This window comes from Lepidothrix coronata, unplaced genomic scaffold (genome assembly GCF_001604755.1).
Source record: "Lepidothrix coronata isolate B3197 unplaced genomic scaffold, Lepidothrix_coronata-1.0 Scaffold36, whole genome shotgun sequence".
Taxonomy (NCBI): domain Eukaryota; kingdom Metazoa; phylum Chordata; class Aves; order Passeriformes; family Pipridae; genus Lepidothrix; species Lepidothrix coronata.
This window is the reverse complement of record NW_016690216.1, coordinates 2,112,349-2,123,014: the sequence shown is the minus strand read 5'-3', so window position 1 is coordinate 2,123,014 and position 10,666 is coordinate 2,112,349. Positions and strand designations below refer to the sequence as shown.

General features: G+C 38.8%; 1 long non-coding RNA gene across 1 annotated transcript in view; it reads right to left on the bottom strand.

The window, feature by feature from the left end:
- Nucleotides 1-258: 258 nt before the first annotated feature.
- The window catches only part of LOC108496056, a 15,910-nt gene continuing 5,502 nt past the window's right edge, over nt 259-10,666 (bottom strand). Inside the window, exon 3 of the long non-coding RNA XR_001874303.1 lies at nt 259-356. This is a non-coding gene — a long non-coding RNA (uncharacterized LOC108496056). The remainder of the gene's footprint in view (nt 357-10,666) is intronic.

Here is a 10,666-nt window from a genome sequence, read left to right as displayed (position 1 = left end):
ATATTGCCTGAGCTTTGGACAGTAGTCCCTTAATGTATTTTACCCTTGAATTATTGACAAGTGCTTTCAACCTTAAATCCACTTAAATGTAGAATAGATTTCTGAACTGATCATGGTACTGTCCTGAATGTCTCTTCTATTACCCCTCAGAGACCATATAATATTTATATTTATTGAATATTAACATTTATATATGAAGGAAGTATCTGAAAAAACCTTTGGCTATGGACACATGACAAAGTATCTGAATGAGATTGTTACCTGGTCTCCTACTCCATTTCTTCTTTTTGCTTGTTTATTTTGTCACATTTAAGCTCATCTTACTTTATTCTTCCTCTTTCTAATCACAGTTTCTCCTAAGAGGGAATTTTGCACATATTTAATATGACACACCAGACATGCAATAGTAACAGATACAAAAATAAACTTGACACTTTTCATGTAGAGAAAGATTTGACAGCAATACAGTCATTACATTTTTCTGGCTGACAAGGGCATGACCATTCCTCCCACAGTCTCAGGATAGTTCGTTTTGATAAGAGTTGTGGTCTTACCCGATTTTCTCTAACCCTATATTAATTTTAATATGGTTTTGATCTGATTTAGAAGTGCTGGAAAGTGTTCTAAGTACCTATGTTGGGGGTCTATCTGAATCATCTGTTGGAAAAATCATTCATCTGCTTTTGACTATCATGCCTTTAAGAAGATTTTATTGCTAGATATTTTTAGGTAATAAATGAGAATAATCCCAGCATTTTTGGTGCAATGACCTGCCCTGTCACTGTAAGAAATCAGCAAATAAGCACAGTGTGTTTGCTCCAGGCACAGATACTGCCTGACTCCCGGGGCCCCAGGAAAGGACATTTCCCTGCTCTCATCCACAAGCTTGGAAGATGCGCCTTGGCTTATCAAGCAAGTGTTCAAGTTCTACAGCCAGGTGTGCTCCTGGGGATGACATTACGGTGCCCAAACTACTGTTTAGAGCTATAAATGTTTGGGACTTGCCTTCAGTCAGAGGAGGGAAGCAGAGTCAGAGGTGTGAGTGAGCTGAAACCCCGGAAGCCCAGATGAACTCCACGGATGCTCTGCCTGCCCAGTCATGGTTCCCCACTTATTGAGGTCTCCATGTGCAAAGAGGTCTCATACACGCATCTGGCATCCACACATCTCATCCACCCATGTCTGGCATAAGACATCTTGCATGTCTTGATATTTCCAGTATTATGAGTGAATGTAATTCTCAAAGCACTGTTTTTAAACCTAGTCCTGTGTATTTGATGCTTCAGCAGAAGCCTTTAATGTGCAGAAAATGCTCTTGTTAGGAATAAATGGTGTTCTGTATTTTCAAGCTTAGAAGAATCTGGAGTTAGACTTGGGATCATCAAATGGGTAAAACTCTTCATGCTCAGAGGGGTACGAGTACACTTATGAAGTGGTTAATTTCTGTGTCAGCTAAGTTGTTTTCTGGAAATCCTTTGACAAAGGCCTGAGGGATGCTGTGTCTCATGTTTTGCTCCTCCATAAATTGTTTTCCTCACTGTAAATGTGAGATTACATAAACCTCTGCCACTGATGACTGATTGTACCTACTTCGGGAATGCTTTTAAGAGGACATCAGGTTTTCCAGAGTTACCGATGATGAGTGATACTTGGAATGGAAAAGAATAGTTTCTTATACCAACTACTGCCAATGACTGCTATGAGGTGTTGGCTCCAACTTCATTATTCTGTCTTCCTACTTCCCTCTCTCTCAGAAGATTCCCAAATCATTTGTGCTGGTGACAGATCCATTTGAAATACCAATTCATCTTTTTCTTTCTTGAACCTTCCCAAGCAGTGTCAGTATCTGGATTTAGGCCTATGATCCTTAAGTAGATGAAACTCTGCACACTCAGGAGCAGGCAAAAATGCATTTAGAAATGGATTAATCTTTTTGCCAACTGAGTTTATTTTCAGGGAGTCTCATCCCTTTCCGCTTTCCTGGATTTCAATATGCACAGGCCCATGGAAAGCTAGTGATATAAATTGGGTCAGCTCTGAGATTAGAGGTGTGGAAGCGAGACAGAGAGAACATGATCAGCGCCTGCATGCTGCTACAATGCTAATGACACAGTTACAAGAAGTAACTTTAATCCCAAATGTCCTACCTGTTCTCTAAAAACACGTCAAGCTAACCTGCCAGGATCTGAGATAAATCCACTGAAATGAAGTGAACCATGGCCTTTGCTTTTTTTTTTTTTTTTTNGCTGATGATGTGATTTCTTAGTTATCTCATGATTGTGTTCAGAAATCCACTTATTTGACTTTAATTTTTTTCACATTTCCGCTCAGGTTAATGCACTGTAGGCAGGGGTTGCAAAGCCTTGTGCACAAGCATGGGATTTAATGTAGGATGCATATATATAAATGGAGCTTTGGTCCCGAATCAGAAGACCTATTAAGCACATACCAAATTCCCAGAATAATTTACAATGTTTCATTGAATAAAGACAAAACTTGTTGCTTACTTAATGGGAAATACTTTGCTGGAGAGGGAACTTATCCATCAACCTATTCCAGGTAGTGTTTTATTCCAGAAATTGCTGGTCCCTAAAACATCAATGTTACATGATGACCAGCACATTTTATTTATGTATCTGCAAATCCCAAGATCTTTATGTTCTTATCAGCACATCCATGGTGAGACTCAGCAGCAGGTCACATTAAAATTTAGGTACCTAAATGTAGGTAACAACATGGGAACTAGGTGTTTAAACTTTGTTACACTCAAACTTCATTGCAGTCTACAACTTCCTCGTGAGAGGAGGAGGAGGGGCAGGCACTGATCTCTTCTCTGTGGTGACCAGTGACAGGACCCGAGGGAATGGCCTGAAGTTGTGTCAGGGCATGTTTATGTTGGATATTAGAAAAAGGTTCTTTACCCAGAGGGTGGTTGGGTGCTGAATCAGGCTCCCCAGGGAAGTAGTCACATCACCAAGCCTGACAAAGCTCAGGAAGAGAGTATCATCATTTGGATGATACTCTCCAGCTGCGTTGTGTGACTCTTTGGGATGGTCCTGTGCGGGGTGAGGAGTTGAACTCAATGATCCTTGCGAGTTCCTTCCAACTTTGCATATTCTATGATTCTGTGATTCTGTAATGGAAACCTAACTGAGGGAGCTGACAGATTACTCACTGCTCTGAGGTCTTCAAGTCACCCTCAAACAGAAGTCTACACAAGGAGCTCCAAACTCTACTGAGTTTGTCTAACGCCCTTTGAGCATCCTGCCTGATGTTCTGCTGGAGTTTGAAAAGTCATGAGTCTCCTCTGTAACCTGTGGCACATCTGTCACCTTTGTGCAGTACTCTCATATATCCTGTGACATTTCTGATGGCACTTGTTATCTGTACTTGGCAAATGAGTCAAGAAGTTTATCTTCAGTGACTAGAGAAGAAACTTCTACACTTGGATTATATGTAGGCACAATCATTGTGTATTAGAGCTAGAAGATCTTTAAGGTCCCTTCCAATCCAAATCATTCTATGATTCTATGATTTAGACACTTAAACGCATCAACTTTTTTTTTTTTTTTTAAAGTGGCAGATGTGAGTTAAAAACAAACAAGCAAACAAACAAACAAACAAAACCTCATTCAAATGCAGAGACTTAAAAATAGAAGCTAAAGTAGTTTCAACTTTCTGGCTAGACAGTAGATCAGATTGTCTGGTGAGAAAAAAATAGTAAAAATACTATGGCAAAAATATATTTCAGAGAACAGAAAAAAATTCCATTATAGCAGTGAATAAAGAAAGCTAGAGGAAACACATAATATTTCTCCAGTTTGATCAGCATCACTTAGGTTCTGGCCTTAAATTGCCTGCAACTATTTTAATTCATCATAGACAAAACTGAGAGCTGGCTAGTTGCGCAGTGCCATGCTGTAATTATTATAAACATGAATAATTAATATTTGGGGAAAGTATTATTGGTAAAAAGGTCTCTTTTAAAATTCTTTCCCAAGGTGATTTGTTATGTAAGTGCACGAATCCCAGATTGGTACTTCTAATTAAATCAGAGATTTCTTCTGAGGTGAGCATGTTAGATAACAGGGACAGAAAGCAGAGTGGCCAAGCATGCAGGTTGTTTAACTTATTTTTAACCTCTTCTTCATACTTGGTCCATCCTGCCTCAAACAGATCAGCTACTAATAGCAACAGCATCTCCTACTGCTTTTGGGACTTACTAATGTTTCTGTAGGATTAGTTTGGATCAGACTGTCAGACAGTTTAGCCCAATTTTTTAACACTAATGAAGGATTTGTCTTGAAAATGCCAGAGCCACAGCTACAGGACCAGGATTTAATCAAATAGAGTAGACAACACAGCACAAGTAACAAGATCCCCTTAGGTATTTGAACCTCAGTGGATAGTACCAGCGTTTGGTTCCTGCTAGCTCTATCAGGTGCACTTGTGCTTTTGCACATCAACTGATAGTGTATTTCTAGGTTGTATTAACAGTGTTTTACTGATTTAACACAGTCATGAAGTGCAGAACCGTTGTACTGATGGTTGTTCTCATGCATACGGAGTTGATGGCTTAGGATAATAATAAAATCTGAGAAACAACCTGATATTTCACTATAACAGGGGAATTAAAGAAACTATTTCTTAATGAGGGTTTGGACAAAAGCCATCTGGGGAGCATACTGACAAGATGAGCAGATCACCATCCTCTTGTCATTTCTGTAGAATTATCAGCAAAGTTCGGGTCAATAATTTATTAAATGAAAATGCATTTGGCACACATTGTTCAGTTGAGTGTAGAAAAATATTGGTGGAAACCAAATTAAGCTAAGCTTGGCTTTAGTTCAAAAAGCAAGTTTAAAAATCAGACACACCTTTGATTTGGGAAGATTGACATTTTTGTTAAGATGTTTTACTAAGGAATGGATTTTTTTAACCTAAAATAAAATACCACTACTTGAAGTTTGCCAGTGGCATGTGTGCCCATCATGTGTCATCCTGTGTGTCCCATCTCCTCCTCCTCACCCAAATTTAATCTAATTACACAGATCCTGAAAAAGTAAGTCAGATCTAACACTCCACACACAGGTCCAGAGAACCTATTCAAGAAAAGGATCCTTCCAGCTTTGATAAGGAGCCATACTTAGGTTAGACAATAAAACTAGTTTGGTTTTTTTGTTTGTTTGTTTGGGGTTTTGGTGTGGGGTTTTTTTGTTGGTTTTTTTTTTTTTTTAATGAGGTTAAATTACTAATATTTTGTTCTTTGCCACATATTTTATACCAGAAATTGTTTTTTCATGAGAATATGACCATTTATTTTTCTAATCTTTCAGTTCAGCCTAGGAGTGAAGAAATATGAGTTTTATCTAAGTTCACAATGGTGAAATTCTGGGTGAACTAAGAATAAATTAACATTTTTATGACAAAGTTCCCATTGGCTATAGAAGCATCCAATAGTCAAATGCTTCTTTATGCCCATAATTTTTTTTGTTTTGTAAAAGCCAATTTCATAGCCTCCAAAACCCACCAAAAAAACTCTTGGTAAGAGATATTGTCTATCTCTTTTGCCAATCAGCTGTGGTCTGCAGGCTTCTTAAAACTGAATTCAACTTCAAGTACTCCTTACTCAAAGACATGTACCTGCATTGCATGTGTACTGCAGAACTAAGGCCATGCACCTAAAGGCAAACCCCTCTGTTGCTTAGAAAAAAAAAAATTTCACCAGCTGATATATCCCAGCAAACTGGAAGCTACTGTGAGTACTTGAGCATGCTGATGATGTGATTTCTTAGTTATCTCATGATTGTGTTCAGAAATCCACTTATTTGACTTTAATTTTTTTCACATTTCCGCTCAGGTTAATGCACTGTAGGCAGGGGTTGCAAAGCCTTGTGCACAAGCATGGGATTTAATGTAGGATGCATATATATAAATGGAGCTTTGGTCCCGAATCAGAAGACCTATTAAGCACATACCAAATTCCCAGAATAATTTACAATGTTTCATTGAATAAAGACAAAACTTGTTGCTTACTTAATGGGAAATACTTTGCTGGAGAGGGAACTTATCCATCAACCTATTCCAGGTAGTGTTTTATTCCAGAAATTGCTGGTCCCTAAAACATCAATGTTACATGATGACCAGCACATTTTATTTATGTATCTGCAAATCCCAAGATCTTTATGTTCTTATCAGCACATCCATGGTGAGACTCAGCAGCAGGTCACATTAAAATTTAGGTACCTAAATGTAGGTAACAACATGGGAACTAGGTGTTTAAACTTTGTTACACTCAAACTTCATTGCAGTCTACAACTTCCTCGTGAGAGGAGGAGGAGGGGCAGGCACTGATCTCTTCTCTGTGGTGACCAGTGACAGGACCCGAGGGAATGGCCTGAAGTTGTGTCAGGGCATGTTTATGTTGGATATTAGAAAAAGGTTCTTTACCCAGAGGGTGGTTGGGTGCTGAATCAGGCTCCCCAGGGAAGTAGTCACATCACCAAGCCTGACAAAGCTCAGGAAGAGAGTATCATCATTTGGATGATACTCTCCAGCTGCGTTGTGTGACTCTTTGGGATGGTCCTGTGCGGGGTGAGGAGTTGAACTCAATGATCCTTGCGAGTTCCTTCCAACTTTGCATATTCTATGATTCTGTGATTCTGTAATGGAAACCTAACTGAGGGAGCTGACAGATTACTCACTGCTCTGAGGTCTTCAAGTCACCCTCAAACAGAAGTCTACACAAGGAGCTCCAAACTCTACTGAGTTTGTCTAACGCCCTTTGAGCATCCTGCCTGATGTTCTGCTGGAGTTTGAAAAGTCATGAGTCTCCTCTGTAACCTGTGGCACATCTGTCACCTTTGTGCAGTACTCTCATATATCCTGTGACATTTCTGATGGCACTTGTTATCTGTACTTGGCAAATGAGTCAAGAAGTTTATCTTCAGTGACTAGAGAAGAAACTTCTACACTTGGATTATATGTAGGCACAATCATTGTGTATTAGAGCTAGAAGATCTTTAAGGTCCCTTCCAATCCAAATCATTCTATGATTCTATGATTTAGACACTTAAACGCATCAACTTTTTTTTTTTTTAAAGTATACTCATTCATACAAAATCTATTCCAAAATATTTACATTCTTTATCGCTAAAATCAGCAACAGAATATTGCTTGAGTTTTAACACAGCTGATTAAAAATCTGTGTTTCCTCACTGCTCACTGAATTGGCAGCAGAGCATCGACCGTATGGTCTTTGAGGGAAGAGTAAGGGGGCTCTTAGCTAAGAGGTATTCTAAATTTTTCTGTGTCTACGGTGCTTTGAAGCTTTCCCTATAAATTCTTGCCCAAAACTCTTGACTGTGCAGATTTTATTTTGCAGGCAAGATAGGCCAAGTGACTGTAGAAATTCTCTCTTTATCCCAGTAATTCTGATCAAAAGAAGCCCATGTGTGGCCTTCTGCAAAACCAACAAAGATAATACTGATGTGTCATGCATATCCTGAGCTTTAAGACAGATCTGAAGGAGGTTTTGCAATTGAAGAGTGAAGAAAGTGTAAAAAGAAGGAAAAAAAATATTTCTGAGCACCCTGCCCCAAATGTAATCTTGCCTAAGGTAGTCTGTGAAACATTCATACTATTCTCATAGTCTTAATTGGTTGTAACATCCTATGCTTTTATTTGGATGTGCTAGGATATGGCAGCCTTTAGTCAATTCTGTTCGTTTAGAGCACTGTAGACAGTGTTTTACAGCCATTAACCTCTCAGGTATTAAAGCTGTGAAGGAATTTGACGAGTCTAATTTCTGGGAAATTGATGAACTAACACAAGCTCTGCTTGAGCAATTCAGTTTTACTCTGAAAGCTAGGTTCAGGCCAGCTTGTTTGGCTGAACAAGATGAGGAGAGTACAAAGCTGTGCCCTCATACCAAAGTGAGGCTGGTAGGAGCAAATCATCCTTCTGTGGTCTGTACCCTCTCCCTTGTGATGCAGAGACCACACACTATAGGAGCTGGATGTCCTTCTGCACACCTACTAGGTGACTTCTAGCATAGCTAGCAGAACAATGGGACAGATGTTTTTGGAAGGATGGATGAGGAATGCAATGCAGATGGATAGGAGGAATGGAGAATGTAAGAAAGCCTGACACTAATTAGTTAACTTTTTTATGATTTTCCTTAGAATTTCTAACTAAATAAGAGTAGGAAAATATACAAGGTGTACAAATTTTTTCTTTTCTTCCCCCCGCTAATAACTAAAATCATAGCAACTTTAAAATTACACATATGAAGAAATAACACTGAAGAGTATAGAGCTATATGTAAGCTCTCTAGATAATACAAAACTGGTAACCAAAGTCTTTAGTCTCACACATTTTGATTTTGTATAACATCCTGTTGACACTAAGCAAAACTGTTCAGAGCCATGTCATTGTACAGATGTTCTAAGCATTTTCACAATGTAGTAACTAACTCATTGTATGTGTATAAAGAAAAGAGCAAAAGATATCTAGAGGTCAATCACTGAATTCCCTCTGTATTGCTTAATATAGAGCCTAGGCCATGAACCCAGCATGGATGGTTGCATTTTAGACAACTACAGTTAGGTGAGTTGTATCCCATTCACTGCCTTTAAAATTTCTTGTCCTGGTAAGGGGAAAATGAACAGCCTTTACATAACATGAAACTACAGTTTATCAGGGATAAAATGGCATTTTTCCTCTGTGTACTTACATTTTCTGTGTTTACTACAGCTGTAAAAAGAGTAACTAGCAAATGAGAAAAATACCACAGACTGATGTCACATGAATGATGACAGCTTCAGCTGACAGTCTACCAACAAATGTGTTTCAAAAGAAAGAAAGAAAAGAAGGGAGAAAGAAGGACAAGTTTAAATAATGACCTGGGTCCATATTCTGCTTAGAACTGGGACATAAATGTGTCCATTTAATGAGACAATAGACTTCCTTGCTATGCAGTGTCTGCTCTAATCCTGTCTAAATCAGTGGAGCTACTTCACTGTAACCTCATTTTGGTGACAAAATATAGTGTTTATGCCAGCAATATTTCATAGATGAGCATTCTGAAATGGCAACTCAACAAAAACAGTACTGGAGGCCTTAATATGGAAATCTACTGTCTTTTAGTATCCACAGTTTTAATTCTGCATTTTGAGGTTTTAAAATTCATTAAACTATTTCTCACTTTATTCATCTGAGTCATTCTTCAATCTCCTTCCAGCATTCTGTTTCTGATTAATAGTTATTAAGTAACAGCAATAATGGAAAAATTACTATCTTTTCTTGGAAAATTTAGCAGTTCTAGTAACTGTTACTATTTCCACAGTTGAATGTGAAAATAGAGAATACAATCTGAAGCAATGCTAAACTTTTAAAATCTCTGTCTAAAGCATATTGTATTTCTTTTGCATTTTCATTATGACTGAGTTATTGTGTTTTCTCAATAGTTTATTTTAATAAAGCTGATATTTCATTATGTGTAGTAAACAATAAAGACAATCTTTCCACTGCAGAAAAAAACCCTATGCTGTAGAAATAATTAAAGCTATTATCATGCAATATGCCAAAAAGAAGGGTAAATTGGATAATCCAAACATCTGGTTTTGTTCACAAATGCAGTGCAGAGATCCATAAATCCATCCAGGGTAAATACAGACTGCTTTACATTTAAAAGTCAAATTGACTACCTATGTAGGGGATGTCTATTTTTTATTAGAATGGTTGGGTTTCAAGGTTCTTAACAATGAGGCTCAGTACATACTTCAGGTGAAACCATGGAAACAGTAGGAGCCATTTTACTCAAAATAGAAATACCACAAATGACCTTGACATTTAAAAGCTGATGCTGCACAATTTAGATTGTGAACCAGGGGCATATTATCATGTCCTCTGTTCCAAAATTGTTATTGGTCTTCCAAGACGGAGTATTTGAAAGCTGGGGACTTGTCTTTATTGGTGAAAGGGGTCCACTCTGCTGAGGAAGACATTTAGTGCCAGTAGCTGGGTCTGCAGCTGCAGACTGAGCTCTGGGTGCTGGGAGCCTCAGGCAAGGGGCCCTTTGCATAAAAAAGGGCACAGGGACTTGTGGGCTGGCCTGGTGACCGGACACTCAGAGACACAGCAGGACCTGATGACCCCCAGCCCTTAGACTGTGAAGGTATAAAAGCCCATGGTTTCCTTTGTTTGGGGTCCTTCCTTGGAGGCACTCTGCTCGAGCTGTTATCTTGTTATTTCACCATGATTAAATTATTTTAAGGATCGGGCGTTTTGGGCTTTTGTTTTGGGAACCTTGGGTTGGGGCCCTTAGGGAACCTTGTTTTGCTTTTTTAATGGGGGTTGTGTAGCTGTGAAAGGGCCTGGTCTCAGCTCTGATGGTCTGAGTGTGACTGCCAGAGTGGCTCCTGGATGGTCAGACAGCAAAGTTTCCTTAACACCTCTTTTATGGGGACCTTTTTGTGGGGACAAGGTAGAAAAGTAGGGATTATGCAGGAAGATATGACAAATTGTAAATGATGGAGCTTGAGAGTGCAGCATTCTGAGGAAAGCATTTGCACTTGAAGACTATAGTTTTAATTCTGTCTGAAGACACCACACACAAAACTTCTCCCCTGTGGTAGAAATGGCTGGGTGTAAATGGCTATGTGTT